At 43.4% G+C, this 17,111-nt stretch overlaps 1 protein-coding gene and 1 long non-coding RNA gene across 3 annotated transcripts in view; one reads left to right on the forward strand and one right to left on the reverse strand.

Annotated features, from left to right (window-relative positions):
• Nucleotides 1-17,111, forward strand: part of LOC135900072 (TOX high mobility group box family member 4-like) — a 761,125-nt gene that overhangs the window by 195,648 nt on the left and 548,366 nt on the right. The gene's annotated exons all lie outside the window — the stretch shown is intronic.
• Nucleotides 1,533-15,788, reverse strand: LOC135900114 (uncharacterized). Its single transcript, XR_011512032.1, has 3 exons — nt 15,437-15,788; nt 14,563-14,674; nt 1,533-2,498 (listed from the first exon to the last, which is right to left on the reverse strand). It is a non-coding gene; the product is annotated as an uncharacterized lncRNA (long non-coding RNA).

A 17,111-nucleotide genomic window follows, 5' to 3' on the forward strand; every position in this document is an offset into this window, starting at 1 on the left:
GAGATGGGAAGCAGTAGCTTGAGACCACGGACAGACGAGAGGACATCCAAGAGTTGGCCAACAACAGCTTCCAAGACCTGACTACATCGCCATGACTATGCTCTGCAACCCCGGCCCAACGCTACGCTGCTGTAACTGGCCTTGTCCAGTGCCACAATCACCTGACCACGTCAGCCACACAATGCCCGACTAGTCCAGACTGTGTCCTGTGCAATGCAAGTCTCGTAAGGGGGCTACAACCTCGTCACTCACAATGAAGGTCTATGTCTACGCTGTGTTGGAACTACACAGACTGACATCTTGTACCACGCCATGCCGACGTTCACTGCTACTCTGACAGTCAGAACATTCAATTCTTGGGGACTGTGTCACTTGGCCAGTCAGACTATAAACATTATACAGATAATATCTAATTTGTTTTGATTATATACCTAGTTTTGTGAATATCTCTTTTGTGTACAGGGTTTATTTTGTGCGCATTTACTTTGCTGTTCATTTGTTTTGGGTTATGTTGTCTTGGAAAAAATATTTAACATATTTTCATTGCGTCTCTGTCCATTCCTGGAGCACTGAAATTCATGACAGTTGGCAAGCCTGTCAGGATTTGTTCTTCCTGCCGTGCCCTTCCACATGAGCAAGGGTCTCACTTATGCCACGGATGTACGGTATTGAAGCCCGTTTTTAGGGGGGGTCCAGGGTGGGTGGGTACTGCGTGAGCCAGTTGGCATCCTACTGAGTCAATGAAGTACTCAGGGTATCCCCAAGCCATCAATTCCCACTGCACAAGTGAATTGTCTGCCATGTGGTCTTCTGCTGTTGTGCACACATTTTTCACCCAACGAAGGAGAGAGCAGACAACAGACCTCTTTTGCGAAGTAGGGTGCACCAATGTGTAGTTGAGGTAGCGCCCTGTGTGAGTTAGCTTCCTAAACACCTCGAATAACAGGTTTGGCCCTTCGCGTGGCACAAGGGTGTCCAAAAATGGCAGTTGACCTTCACATTCCACTTCTATGGTGAACCTAATTTTCCTTGCATATTGTTTAAGTGAGTCGTGAAGAGGTCGAGGTTTAACTCAAGGTTAATTCGTTTAATCGACACCTAAGGTCTTCTCCAGATATGTCGACTGTTTCAGAGTTTTGCAACAACAGAATGTTCACCTCTTCACGGCTCACTTAAACAGCAATGCAAGCAGCAATTAAGTTCACCATAGAATTGGAATCTTAAGGCCAACTGTCATTCTTGGACAGCCTCGTGCAACGTAAAGGGCCAAGCCTGTTATTCGAGGTGTTTAGGAAGCTAACTCACACGGGGCACTACCTCAACTACACACTGGTGCACCCTGCTTCGCAAAAGAGGTCTGTTGTCTGCTCTCTCCTTTGTTGGGTGAAAAATGTGTGCACAACAGCAGACAATTCCCTTGTGCACTGGGAATTGATGGCTTGTGGATACCCTGAGTTCTCCATTGACACAGTAGGGTGCCAGCTGGCTTGCGCAGTACCCACCCACCCTGGACCCCCCGAAAGATGGGCTTCAATACCATATGTCCCCTGCATAAGCAAGGCCCTTGCATGCGTTGTCATATGATGTGGAGGCTGTGCACATTCCAAAATTTAAACACGAGCTCATGCATGTGAAAGACCGTACGGAAAAAAACAAGTTCCCAGGCGTACTGTAGGGCCTTTGGTGTACGAACTGTCAGTATGTCTACATCGAAGAAACCGGTAACTCCAACAAAAGACTTAAACAGCACAGGAACGATGTCCAGAAACGAAACTTTGCATCGAATGCCCTGGCCGAGCACTGCGCAACTACATCACAATTAGCTAGGAAAAATATCACTCGATTGTTAAGGAATGAAATCATTTTACGTGTCGTTATCTTGAATCTCTAATCATCCATGTCCATGTATGCCAAGTACCTTAATCGTGTTTTGAGCTGCAGATAGGAACGCTACCTACTCTGCTGCTGGTTTCATTGTGAACAAGGCTCCCGTGCGAAGCCAAAACATAAATATATATTTTAAACCATTTTAGTTGCGTTTGCTTAGTCCTGACATTTCGCATGGCCCCCACGACTTCAAATTAATGAGGTTTACTGCATGTACACATGTTTGCAATTACACGCTTACTTAATTTCTCTCGGCATGTCTGCTAGGCTACGGTCAGGGGCACCACATCTCGAAAGATATGCATCAAGTGCATCTGGAAAATTAATCATTTCACTGTTATACGTGTATTGTTACAAACATTACACAAACAAATTTGAAACAATGTCGATGATACTGTCCACAGCTTCCAATTTATGGAGGCTCAATGCCGGCTTCTCAATGACATTGCGGTCGTTCAGAAGGCACCACCAAAGAGCCCCTGTGATGCTCCTATCCTGAGTGCCAGAACTCCCCACACCAGTTTCGCCAGTTCTTTGCAGAACATGGAGTCCTAGCCATGGCACTAGAGCAGGTGCCACTCCTCATCAATGTATACATTTCCTAGGTGTACCTGCAATAAAAGGGCAGAGGCACGTTAAGACTGCTTACGTGTGGGAACGTGAAAGCATCTTTAGTGAACCAGATGGCTGCAATGTGACGTGCACAATATGACACACACAGTAGGCACACCTTACAGGGACTGACAACCGATTTATAAGGACCTAGTTCTTGGCACAACACAAAGCTCACCCTCAGTAGTGTTTACATCTGCAACAGTTACTTCCAAAAGCACATGGATATTGTGGCATCACAGAAGTGTCCTTGTTTCACACCCCAGGTTCTATTCCCACCCAGTCTGCCAAACTTTCTCATTAAAGCAGCTAATTTGCTTTGTTTACAGGAACCTGAGAAATCTGACATCAAGCATTTTTTATGCATTTTTATTGTTTGTGCAATCGGCCATTGGTTTTATGTCACCAACTGCTGGCAGCAAGAAGAAGTATGTCCAGTAGCATTAGTGTAGGGGCTCCACACAAAATTATATGGCTTACCTCTGTTTGAAAGCAATCTTTAAAGAGACTACACAAGCAATACATAACCAGTTTCAGTGAGCCCAAGTTGACTTTCAGCTTTGAAGCGTAGAAAGTGGTACAGGTTGTACGGCATGGTGTTGCAGCACAAAGAACTGGAAAAAGAAAGGTTCTAAAGGACAGAAAAAAAGGGAAAGACGGCGCCACACTCAACTGTTTATTAGACACGAAACTTGCTACAATATATGCGCACACTCTCGACATCAGGGGAAGAAAAGAGCAAGTGTCAGGTCATCTTGTTTGCGTCAAACCCAACAATTTCTTTTTACATCATATAACAAAACAGATGTTTGACTAACACACGCTTGACCAGTTATACGAGTGTGATATGCCTCTAGCAGTTCCTGTGCAGTTTTATCGTTACTCTTACCTAGGATTCTCACCACAGAAAAACGTGGCTTACAGTACAGCAGCACAGTATACAATATGCAGAAAAAATGGGCGTTCATATGCGCTTTTAAGTTGTTTGCATGTTCCCTCATTCAGTCGTTCACACAACGGCCAGTCTGCCCGATGTAGGTTTTCCTGTAACTTAGCGGTATCTGGGAAACCACAGCAGTGGAACACTTTTCCACGTAGCAATTTGCATGTTTGAATGTACGTCTGCACTGCACACTCTATGATTCGGGGACATAGGCAAGACAGCTTGTTCGAGGAAGAAAACAACAGGTACCTCATACCTGTTCACCGCCTTGAGGCTGTGGCTCACCCTGTGGTAATAAGGTGCCACCTGAGCCTTTCTTTGGGAATCGTGCTTACTTCCCTCACTCCCCTTCGGATTATTGTTACATCTGAGTTGCTGCAGCGAGGTTTCTGCCACTAGGTGATGACCGAATGAGGAAATATGGAATTTAAAAGCTGCTGGACATGCTGCTTGAAACTAGACAAAAAAGCTATGTGGAAAAGCGGTCCACTGCTGTGGTTTACCAGACACCGCTAAGTTATGGGAAAACCTGTGTCGGGCAGATTGGCCATTGTGTGAATGAGGGAACAAAAACAATTTAGAAAAGGGTATGACCACCCATCTCTCTGCACATTGCAAATCGTGCTCCTGTAAGCCACGTTTTTCTGAGGTGAGAATCCCAGGTAAGAGTAGAGATAAAACCGCGCAGGAACTACTAGAGGCATATCACATTCGGATCAGTGGTCAAGCATGTGTTAGTCAAACACATGTTTTTATATGATGTGGAAATGAAAATGTTGGGTTTCACACGAACAACATGACCTGTCACTTGTTCTTTTTGCTGCCCCTGATGTCAAGAGTGTGCGCAATATATGTGTAGCAAGTTTTGTGCCTAATAAACAGTTGAGTGTAGTGCCATCTTTCTTTCCCTTCTTTCTGTCCTTTCGTATCTTTCTTTTTGCAGTTTGTTGCACTACAACAGCATGGCATTTAGCAAAGACCAACTCGCTCAAGAGAAAGTTACTGTGGTGTTGTACGGTTTGTACCAGCCAATCAGAAGAGCTCTCTTAGTATCCGCCTCTGATCACCCTCTAAGCAATTAGTGATAGCCAAAATACAGCTTGTATCTCTACAACTCTTGGCTTGTGCTGTTAGGCTATCATTACATAAACTATAAATGCAGAAGTACATATTAGCATGCTTTATGAAAAGCCAGAGTAGTACTATACTGACTGGATGTGACATAAATGGTAAGAATGTTCTGGCTGGAAACATTTTGAGTTTATCAACACTGACTGACGAGTAACTGAGAAAGTTGGTGCATGTTCATGTTTAACTTTTGCGTACAACACAAGGAACAGAAGAGAGACCACAGGGCACAAAAGCTACCAATTCAATGTTTAAATGTTTATTTTATGGGAAGGAATACAGAAAATATTTACACTGCACGTGCACTTGTACTGCACAAACGTTCTTTTAGAATGAGGACAAATGTTGCATAACAAATAGAATTAGAAAGCACAGAGTGATTGCTATTCTGTGTCATTTAGAGAGTGTTCCTCTTTTTCACGCAATCATAATGAGAGTGGACTGACACGTCCCAGTATTTAAGTGATATTCCTTACTGTTATTGTTGGCCATTCAGTTACCAGAGGTGAACAAAACAGATGAACAATCTAAATCTGATGCATAGCATCAGTCATGTCAATGCATTGTCATGTGGGACATATGGTGCTCTCCTGGGTGCATGTTTAGGCACCAGCCAGTCTGCCCAATGTACATTTGACCAAATATACAGATGATCAAAGGAATAGACTACACTACTGCTAACGAACACAAGACAAATTTGGTGGTATCTTTAACTAAGCAAGCCTCCCTAGCCTGGGTGCCTTTCTCAATTCGCTTGTAGATTGCTTGCTAGGGATAGACATTTGTACACACATACATATGTATACACATGTACAACAGTACACAAGTGAATTGAGAAAGACGAGCAGGCAAACGAGGTTTGCTTGGTTAAAGCAAGTTCGTCTAGTGTGTGCGAGAGGCAGTGTACTGTATTCCTTTCACATGTGGTCAAATGTACACAGGGCAGACTGGCCATAGCTAAATGTGCCAAATGTGTGCCAAAACAATCACCAGTATGCTCGTCCAACTAGGCCGTGCATTGCCACGATAGGGCCTCAGGCTAAATTAAGAATGTTCATCTGTTTCCACCCACGGTGAAGAATTGACGAGAGAAATCAGTGAGGCATACCACATAAATAAAACGTGAGCCAGCCCTCATTGTCAATGCAAAAAAAGCGTCCTTTCTAGATGACAAGGAACAGAAATTATTCTGCACATATTTACTTTTCTTTTTATGCAAATACTGTTTATCGTGGTTTAATGCCTAAATATCACAACTTACATCGTCCCTCTGAAAGAACTTGTGCACAATATAAGCACATATCCAGTGATATTGTTATTTTTAATCCTTCCATGAAACTAAAGAGACAGTTGTTAGCAGCAGTCATGTTGTATGGTCTCCCTTCCCTCCCTGTGCAAATTCTGTCCTGAAAAGTTACACGAACTGAACGGCAAACTCATAAGGACACTACAAATTTCAACTAGTGAACACAGCTGGTTCTCAGAAAATGCACGAATACGGTGATAGGTATGTGTTGGCATAGTGTAGCACGCTAACTTCGACACTACTGCAATACTTCAGTTGTCACACAACTACAGTGCTTAAGAGACCACAGAAGTGCAAGTGCACAACAAAAAAAGCAGGTGCATCAACCATAAATTTGACTTCAGCAAACACAACATAGGCTGTTTCGTGTGGCTAAAACACTAGCTAATATGTAGAAAGTATATGCACAGGTATACTTAGCTACAGATACTCGCCCATCCAACTTAAAAACTTATTATGAGTTGCTGTGCATATGATGCTTGCTCTAGACACTGGTGGTTACAACAAAGATACGTTTAGAAAGATAAAATGCTTTCATCTGCCCAGTAATCGAAGTTTTACTGAGAGCATCATAATTTAGACTTGCTGGTTGAAGATATTCTGACCTCAACAGCACCAAGCAGATTGAATAGAAGAATGCCCACTGTGCTGACCAAATACATAGTGCGAAACAGAACACATGAAAAGGGACCCAAAGTATTAGAAATTATTCATGACAGCTGTTGAATTAGGGCTTGTTGGTTGATTATCACTATTAAATCTACAGAAGTGCCAATCGGAATGTTCTATGTGGTGGAGTTGAAATTAAATTCATTTGGTGAGCAACAACGAGCAAATGCTACAGCAAAAGCAACCAGACAATTGAGCACTATGTACGAAATAGTGTTCTTTAATGATTGAGCATCAATACACGGATCTATCAGCTAACTATGTGATCAATACTGTGTTTACTTAAGGTGAAAAATAATGTAACTGGACATAGACTCTTAACTGCTACAATGCCTATTTGCATGAATGCGCATAGCTTGCCAAAATTTTTTTTAATGGGAGAGAAAAAAATCAAGCTTACTAGAAAACACCTTAGTACAGCAGTAACGTCATCAATACTTCCTTTTGGGTGAGTTGGTTCATCTCGGAACATATGGGTAACAGCACAAACAGACCACAAGAAGGCCGACACGTACACGTGCTAACAACTGATTTTATTGGCAAGGATAGCACACCTTGCGTGTCTCAGCACACTTTGTAGGGTGTCTCACATAACTTGAGCCAAGAATTTTTTAAAAAATGAAAGGCACATTGGAAGCGAACTGAACCGAATGCATACTATTCGCAATAGCCTATAGTAACTCCTACAATCCTTTGTTTTCCCCATATCTCACCAATTAATTAAATTTAATCACTCAACTCTTTAATTATTGGCTGAGGACCCCAAGTATGGCACACAGATTTGTAGAGCCCGTTCAGAAACCACCGATCGAGTTGTTTGCTTTACGATACGTCTCACATAGTCATTTCTTCTGAGTTGCAAAGAAAGCCCGCAAAATATGAAACAAGGCACGTGACAGAGTGCTTGCGCAGTGGTATTGTGCTCCTCTCAAGCGTGCCTTCGGTGAACAAGGTCGGCTCCCGTCGGATGATGGCGAAAATGCATGCTGCTGGCGGAGCGGTGCCAATGAGATAAAGAATGCCCTGCCACTTTCTCGTCACCAGTCATGATGCAGCCAACCTTGTTCACCGAACACACGCTTGAGAGCAGCACAATACCACTATGCTCTATCACGTGGCCTTCTTAATATTTCATGGGCTTTCTTTGCAACCCGGAAAAAAGGACTACATGAGACATTTAGTAAAGGAAAGAACTCGATCGGTGGTTTGTGAAGGTGCTCTACATATCTGCGTACCATACTTGGGGTCCACAGCCAATAACTAAAAGTTCTGTAATTAAACTTATTTAATTAGCAAGTTATGAGGAAAACAAAAAAATTGTCTGAGTTACTATAGGCTATTGCGAATAATATGGGTTTCGTTCAATTCCCTTCACACGCGCCTTTAATTTTTAAATTCTTGGCTCACGTTATGCGGGACACCCTGTATATGCCAGAGTGAAGCAAGGGAAATGAAAGGGAAAATCATGTCGAGGGTGACAGCATGCCAAGTTCACAAGCGCAATGAAGCCAACAAAACACAAACAATTATTTTTCTTTTCCTTTGCAATCTGAAGCCCCGATAGCCGCACCCAGAAGATCAGATTCAGCATTAAAGAGAGCAAGAGAAGGGATGCTAAAGCACCTGCTACCGAAATTTCTAATGTGTAAGGCTTTTAAACTGATGCGCGCAGTCTTGTCACTGCCCTTTCCTAGAATCGTCTCTTTCAACCAGGCCACCCAATCCGTATACTTGCTAACGTGTGCAACTAATATGCATATTTCTCATCTAGTGTTTTTTTTTTCAGTTTTTGCGGGTGTTCCCTTGAACGGTCATTGATACAGCGAGCAATTTCACCGACAGAAAACATCCCACATGACATGGGGATGCAATACACCACTCCAGTGGAACATTTTACTAACGGCGGTTGGTGGTTCTTCTGGCATTACATATACATTGACACAACTTTCCCAGTTTATTTCGGGCATAGAAACAAATTGGTACACAATGCCTACTTGCCACCTTAAGATTGTGGGAAAGTTTGTGGATGTAATGGTGGTGGTGGTAAACATTTATTGCTTGAACCTTTTTGCAACATTACTTGTGAGGGGGTTCAGGAGCGCGTAGGGTGTCCGGGAGTTTGTGGCCCTCGGCGACCCTCAGAGCCCAGTCCACCAGCCGTATTTGGTCGGCTGGGTTGGAGCTAGACACCGCGGTCTCCCATCCCTCGACGTCAGTGAGTTGCCACTCAGAGGGTGGCTGGAGCTCAGGGCATAGGAACATAATGTGATGGAAGTTAGCTCTAGGTGCGCCGCAGAGCGTACATTCCTGTTGATATAGGCCTGGATGAACCAGGGCGAGAAAAGCTGGAGAAAGAAAAGTTTGTGCCTGAAGCTGGCGCCAGGTACTTTGTTGGAATTTTGTTAAGGATTTATCTGGGGGAGGGTATCTCAACCGCATTTCGCGGTAGTGGAGGGTGATCTCGTGATATTCGACCAATCGGTCTCTGGCGTTATCCAGGTCATCGGACGGCGTGGCTCGGTTGACGGCTACTCGAGCGATAGAATGGGCCATCTCATTGCCTGGATGGCCTGCGTGCGCGGGCACGCAGATGAGCTTAATTGGTCTGAGGGGGGGGTCTGATGATTGAGAATTTTCAGTGCCGGTTCATGAACTCGGCCTTTCGAATTGTTGCGGATTGCAGTTTTTGAATCACTAAGGATAACCTCGGCAGTGGTGGTTGAGATGGCCAGCGCTATGGCAGCCTCCTCCGCCTCTATGGACGTGCGCGCGTGTATTGTGGCAGCTGTGATGTAACCAAGTTGATGGGACACTGCACTTACGGCATAGGCTGGTTTCTGTGGGTAACTAGCGGCGTCGACACACACAGTGAGGTGGTCGTGTTGGTGTTGTTTGTAGAGGGCTTTTGCCCTGGTGGATGTAAGGGACCACCTCAGTCTTAGGTGCCTTCAGTTGATCCTCAACCATTGTACTTCCACACCCACACTTGAACTTTTCAAGGAGGACTTTTGAAATGGCAGTCAAGACCGAGATGGGGAACCCTGCAGCTAAAAGACAGCTTACCTGATTATGAAAGCTGAGCTTAATCTGATGTGGGCACGATTTTTGGAGAGCCTATTCCTTACACAACGCCTGTATACTTCTCTTAATTGTCTTGGAGTGTGCCGAGTGAGAGGGCAGCAATTCCTTAGCCCGTGGGTTGAAGGCCCAGCCAACATGTCCACCACTGAACGTGATTTTTAGGTATAAAACCTAAATTTGAAAGGTCCGGGAGTTCAAGGATGAAAGGCAACTCACGTCCATGTTTGCTAAATATAGATAACACTTTGCCTACTGTAGAGGGGTAGGTGAAGGTGGGCTGCTGTTTATGAAAGCACCAAATAAGTGTCAACATGCCTAAAATTTTTTAAAACTGGCCCCCCATTAAACACTTGTGCCAGTGTGTTGTCCACCTTGACCTGAAAGATGTCACAAAGAATAGGGGCTACGCAAGACCCTATGCAGTTGCCATCGCACTGCAAAAACAGCTGCTTGTCAAATACAATAAAAGTCGAGTTCAAATAAAACTGCTACCAAAAGCTACCAAAAATTGTTTATTGTAAATTCCCTTGGGTAACGTATGTGATTCCGTCTGGTCCTGGTGCCGACGTTACCCATCTTGGCATCGAATCATGACGTCTTCTTCTATCTTATTATAGTATGATGTGGGAGACAGGAAATGTTCCAGATTCTTGGAAATGCAGTCGCGTTGTAGGCCTGCTTAAACCGGGGAAATATCCTAACGAGCTCTCCTCCTACAGACCGATCGCCTTAGCCAGTTGCGTCTTAGCCAATGTCAGCGTCACGGGGGACGTCCATATACCAGAGAAGATTATGCAACATCTGCAGAAAGGATCCAAATTTGGGGTCCAAGCTGATGTTCCTGTGCATGATATCACTGCAATGAATCGAAAAGTGGCCACTCAGGAAAAGATGATAATCGGGACAGCTGCCTTCTTGAAGGTACTGACTGCCTGCGAAAATTTGCTCCGAAAACCCCGGACTAGTACCGTACTAGATTGTTGAATGACATCTCTTTCTTTAAGAGTAACAACCCGATGCTTATGCAAGCTGACAAACAGGGTGGGTTCATTGTTTTACCCAAGGGAATTTACAATGAAAAAGGTTTGGTAGCGGCTAATAAGAACTTTGACCCCGGAGAGAAAAGTGAAGTGCAAGTAAAAACCAAGTTCGTTGAGTTTTGTAAGCAATTAGACCTCAAAAAGTTTGCCAGGCACATATCTAACAGCAGAGGGAACAGTTTGAGGGGGTTTTTCACAGCCAAGACACATAAGCCCGAAGTTCCGTTTAGCACTATTGTTAGGGAAGTGGGATCGTGGCAGAAGTGTGTTTGCCAGTTTTTGCTAAGAAGCTCAAGACGCTAGCTTTGAACGACCCATTTCTTCTAAAGCAATCAGTCACAGTAGTAGATTTTAGAGGGAAATGATCATGTTGGTTTCGGTTTTTCAGCAGACGTGCAGGACTTGTTTCATTCTGTTCCGCAGGATCAACTGCTAGCGTGTGTCAAAGACTGCATTGAAAATGGTGACGTATCCTTCCAGAACACTGTCGGTTTGTCTGTTCATAACTTTCTATCATTATTGCAGTTTCATTTGAACTCTACTTCTATTGTGGTAATAGTTCTGCAGAAACCCGCAAGGTGGAGATAAGTAATTAATAATGGGAAAATTAGAAATTAGACATCCACCCAATCAGTAGGATAGCAGATGTCAATCGTAGAAATTAATTGCTACGATTGACATCTGCTACTCTACCACCTGCTAGCCACCGGGTTAGCTCAGCTGGTAGAGTGGCTGCCCTGGAAAGGCAGTGGTCCTGGGTTCGAGTCCCGGACTAGGACGAATTTTTCTTCAACTGCGAGGCTTTTCTTTAAGGAACCCGCATGGGTTTCCTTTGTAGCAATTGCTACGATTTGGTGGATACCTCATTTTGCCTAAATTAACTACATTTATTGTATTTGACGAGTAGTCATTTCTGCAGCGTGATGGCATCTGCATAGGCTCGTGCGTAGCCCCTATTCTTTCTCACATTTTTCTGGCCAAGATGGAAAATGCACTGTAACAGATGTTTAATGGATGCCGGTTTTAAAATTTTTTAGGTATTTTGAGAATGTTTTAGTGCTTTTAAAAAAGCAGCCTACCTTCCCCTACCCCTCTACATTAGGCAAAATATTTTCTATTTTTAGCAAACATGGACATTGGTTGCGTTTCACCCATGAACTCCCGTACCTTTCAAGTTTACAGTTTTTAGACCTAGAAATCAGGTTCTGTGATGGACATGTTTGCTGGGGCTACTACCGATGAGCTAAGAAGGAGTTGCTGCCCTTTGACTCGGCACACTCCAAGACAATTAAGAGAGGTATAGCGGTGTTTTGTATGGCATCAGCTCTCCAAAAATTGTGCCCACATGAGATTAAGACCACGTTTAATAATCAGGCAAGCCGCCTTTGGCTGCAGGTTCCCCGTCTTGGTCTTGACTGCCGTTTATGAAATCCTACTTCCAAAATTCAAGTGAGGATCAGGAAGTACAATGGCTGAGGATCAATGGAAGGCACGTAAGACAGAGGTGGTCCCTTACATCCATAAATTTTCCCACAATCTTAAGAAGATGGCAAGTAGGCACGGTGTGCCAATTTGCTTCTCTGCCCCAATTAAGCTGGGAAAGTTGTGGCCACATATCTGTAACGCCAGAAAACGTGGATGCCAGAAGAACCACCAACCGCCGTTAGTAAAATGTTCCACTGGAGTGGTGTATTGCATCCCCATGTCATGTGGGATGGTTTACGTTGGCGAAACTGGTTGCTGTGTCAATGACCGTTTAGGGGAACATGCTCAAAAAGTGAAAAAAAAGAAACAACTAGATGATAAATATGCACATTTAGTTGCGAATGTCAGCAAGTATACGGATTGGGTTGCCTGGTTGAAAGAGACGATTCTAGGAAAGGGCAGTGACAAGACCGCACGCATCAGTTTAGAAGCCTACCACATTAGAAAATTTGGTAGCAGGTGCTTTAGCACCCCTTCTCTTGCTCTCTTTGATGCTGAATTTGATCTTCTGCATGTGGCTACCGGGGCTTCAGAGGGCAAAGAAAAATAATTGTTTGCATATTGTCGCGCTTGGTTGGCTGTATTCTGCTTGCGTGGTTAGCACGCTATCACCCTTGACATGTTTTCCCCTTCATTTCCTTTGCTTCACTGGCATATATAAGGTTGCTATCCTTGCCAATAAAACCAGTTGTTTGCCAGCACTATGTGTATGTGTCCCCCTTCTTGTGATCATGTTTGTGCTGTTACCCATATGTTAGAGCAGTAACTGCAGCACAGTGAATAATGACCTTCATGTATCATTTCAAAAAGTTCAGGCTCATCAAATGTGTATTTGCCAGTGGCAGTTATTCTGGGAACAAGAGATAAATAATTGCAAATATGAATGTTAAACAATGGTAAGCACACCATGTGCTTAGACATGCAACATAGTTGGCCCACTACACTTTGAATTCTTATGTGCACAGAAACTGCACAAGCGTGTAGAATAAACAGAAAAGATGATGGAAATAAAAGCTGCAGCATAGGAAACAGTTTCAAAACAATAAAGCCAAAATAAAAAGTGAGAAATACACCGTGTACTAAGCAAAAATAACTTTTAGGCTTTTAGCGCACAAAAAGGGACGAGAGACAGAGGTACGACACGGACACAGCGCTAACTTCCAGCAATTGTTTCATTCTACAAAGTGGTACACATATTTATGGGTAACAGACAACAGTATAAGCATGCGCATATGCACTGGTTTCTAATCAAATGAGACAGCAACGAGACATGTGTAATGGAAAGTTAAGATGATATCGAAGATGAAAAAGCGACCATGCATAGCCAAAAAAATTCTGTAATTGCAAGATTAAAATGCCATCTCCATCAAGCCACCCTCTGTGACACGTTCAAAAAATCTAATTCTTTTTTTGAAAGATCGAATGAAGGTGCGCTAACACGAGCATTCCCCAAACTAGCGATCTTCGCCACTTCAATAATCTGTGTTAGCACGCCCCTTAAATTGATCTTTCAAAAAAAGAATTAGATTTTTCAAACATCACAGAGGGTGGCTTGACGGAGATGGCATTTTAATCTTGCAATTACAAAAAATTTTTTGGCTATGCATGGTCGCTTTTTCATCTTCAATATCATCTTAACTTTCCATTACACATGTCTCGTTGCTGTCTCATTTGATTAGAAACCAGTACATATGCGCATGCGTACGCTGTTGTCTGTTACCTATATATATGTGTACCGCTTTGTAAAATAAAACAATTGCTGGAAGTTAGCGCTGTGTCCGCGTCGTACCTCTGTCTCTCACCCCTTTTTGTGCGCCAAAAACCTAAAAGTTATAAAATACCAACATGCCCAAACCTGCGCTCTTTCAAAAATAATAAAGGGAAAATCGGACAGAATTTGTCAGCTGTTGACAAATTTGACTTCGCCCTACCATTTGCTAGCCGCCTGGTTAGCTTAGATGGTAGAGCGGCTGCCCCGGAAAGGCAGTGGTCCCAGGTTCAAGTCCCGGATCATGACGAATTTTTCTTGAACTTTGAGGCTTTTCTTTCGAGGAACCCGTACAGGTTTCTTTTTGTAGCAATTGCAACGAATGGGTCGATGTCTGATTTTCCCTTTGTTAATTACTTCTCTCCACCTTGCGGGTTTCCGCACAAACTATTCTGTCAAACAAAAATGAAATTTGAATTGCATCCAAGCAATTGATGCAAGAAAGAATACTTAACATCAGGACATGCTAGATCTAGTTTCATGTAGAAAACAATATGTGCATAACAGCTATGAAAACAAATAAACAGCAAGTTGCAAAAATACTTAGCCTACTTAGTAAGCTGTGTTGAGTAATATGTCGATAAACTTATTCACGAATGATACCGAGGTCCTACTCTTTGGAACACATACACATCATACATACCTGAACCAAGCAATCAGATTACACACTGCGCTATGGCAGTCATCCAAGGTTTCCCTGCATTTCTGCTGGCTCCTCCATTATGTGGACACTGGTGTGGGTTACGGGCTCGCCACTACAAAATAAGTTCGGAAAGTTCGCAGTTAATTTATAGCAGTGGCACATTAACGCTGTCACAGTGTGAACACATGCAAGGAGCATCTAAAAATAGTCACTAAAATAATGTTTGCAATAATGAAGGGTGGCAACAGAGGGACCCCTTCATCGCCGTAAAATTTTTAACGCACACACAGCAGCAACACATTACAAAGAAATCTTTGTTTACATCCCAATTCAATTTTTTCATCACTTAGTTTAAGCAACTGTCTCGTGTCATGTTTAGTTACACATAAGTTATGTCAACACATCTTGTCTTAAAAAATTTTAGTAAGCTGTACCAGTTGCAAGCTTTGACTGCTTACGTTTTTTTTTTTAAACTGCTCGTAAATTCAGAACCGCGTAAGCAGAGATTATTTACAACGTAGAAGCATTTATACGCGAGGAAACGTCATTGCAGTTAGAATCTGTTAAGATGCAGATGAGCGTTGTTATGCAACTTAAGCAGAAAAGCGGGAACTCACGCACAGGCGCACATGATGAACACGATTTCCGAACGTAATACTTCTCAACGGAAGAAAACGCTTATAATTATTTTAAATTTCGCATTAAGACAATAAACTTGCCTAGCTAAATACTGACAACCAGCGCTCAGCAAGCATCAGCACGGGTTCCACTGTTGCCGTGGCAGTTCTATTGGTTCTATTTTACGCTCGTGCACTCTGTGCACATACGAGAAGCACGCACAATACACGTGTAGTTAGCGAGCACGATTACTTACCTTTTGAATGGTACGACGCGGTCGAAAAGCGCTCTCCAAGTTGCCGGTGCTGCGTCGACACCCAGCCTACACGCCGTTACGTAGTGGACGAGCTGAGGCACGCTAATAATACACATCATTTCTTTGCGACGTCCAGCGAACTTCCCACAACCAGACACAAAAGAGAACGCACTCCAGGGCATGAAAATCGTTGGTCCCCATTTGCCTGGCACGCCATGCATATGGCGAGTCTTCAGAGAGGCACAAGCTATCTTCTGGCACTTCTGTGTTCGCGAACTAAGTCACATTTCGTTACACCAAATACAAAACCACACGATTAGACAAAACACGTCACAACAGCTCGCGCAAACGACCGGCGACCGGCAGTTGCAAAATAGAGAGCAGTGTAGACGAATGAATGCTATAAGCATCTCCTTTGAAACAGGGTGGTGGGTTGCGCCACCAACCGATCGCATGGGGCGAGCGTCATTTGTGACCTGTGCGGTCGTGTGGCCCCCGTGATGCCTTAATATTAACCAGTACGCACTCATTGTGTGCCGTATTGCGCCCAACTACGTATAGTTGCGAGACAAAAAAAAACATTGAAGCGTCTATATTGCACGCTATACTTCATTCACTGTAGACAAAAAATTTTATGGCGTATTTTCGATTTTGAACAACTTCTGCCGTATGCAGCCAGCAAAAGTATGGCCTCCGAGATCCGCATTGCAAGTCAGCTGTATTGAAGTTTTTTCATGACGTTATGAGTTCCTGCCCGTGCTACGTGCGTTGTCACTTCGTTCTAAATAACTTTCTGCTGTCGTCAACATCAACTGTAGCCTCAGGAATTGTTGACACGGTATCAGATGTACGCTTGTGCAGCGTGCGATGTTTCCGTGTGTGTTCTAACTGTTTCAGTCGGAAAGCATCAAATGTACCAGGGTTCATCGCTCGTGTAGCGCAGGTTACACCGGTGTCGTCCGCATTTGCTTTCGTGCCGGTGTGTTAAATGTGCGCGGGGTGCGCGCCTGTCGCCCCTGCCTTCTGTGTTTATCGTGTGACGAACATTCCTCAGAAAAAAACACACATCTCTGCAGCGTACATGTGTCCTACGTAGTGTGTGCTAGAAATGTGCGGTGGTGTACGATGTTTTTGCAGCCAAAGTGCGTTCCAGCGAATAAACGCGATTACGTACCGTTTCCTCGTTATCTTTGTGATTTACCTGCATCTGCGATAGTACCCACGAGGCGTTTGCATGACCTTGCATTGTGATTGTGGAATTTTGTGTTTTGTTTGCTTTCTTCAATGAGTGGCCTTTTATAGACGTTCTTGCTTGATAATAAAAAAAAAACGAAATATCTGTAATGGGGCTGAAATAATCCGGCTTTTGATTCCTTGAAAATTGGCGTGAGTGGTAATTTTACAAGATAATAGCAATCCAGCTCTGGACATCGAGCTGTAAAGCAAAATATCTAAACTTGTTACAGTATGTGAATCTTGCTATGATGTGTCAATATCTCTAGCATGTTCTCAGTGCTGAGGGCTGTGCACTATATGTTAAAGGCAAATGTAATTGTCTACTCATCTGAAGTAGTATATATGATTTCTTCATATCATTTGTTCCAACTACAAAAATTTTATGGGTGCATTGTTCACTTCTAGAGTTAAAAAGACACCATGAGATATTACTCAACAG

The sequence above is a fragment of the Dermacentor albipictus genome, chromosome 1 (assembly GCF_038994185.2).
Source record: "Dermacentor albipictus isolate Rhodes 1998 colony chromosome 1, USDA_Dalb.pri_finalv2, whole genome shotgun sequence".
Classification (NCBI taxonomy): Eukaryota; Metazoa; Arthropoda; class Arachnida; order Ixodida; family Ixodidae; genus Dermacentor; species Dermacentor albipictus.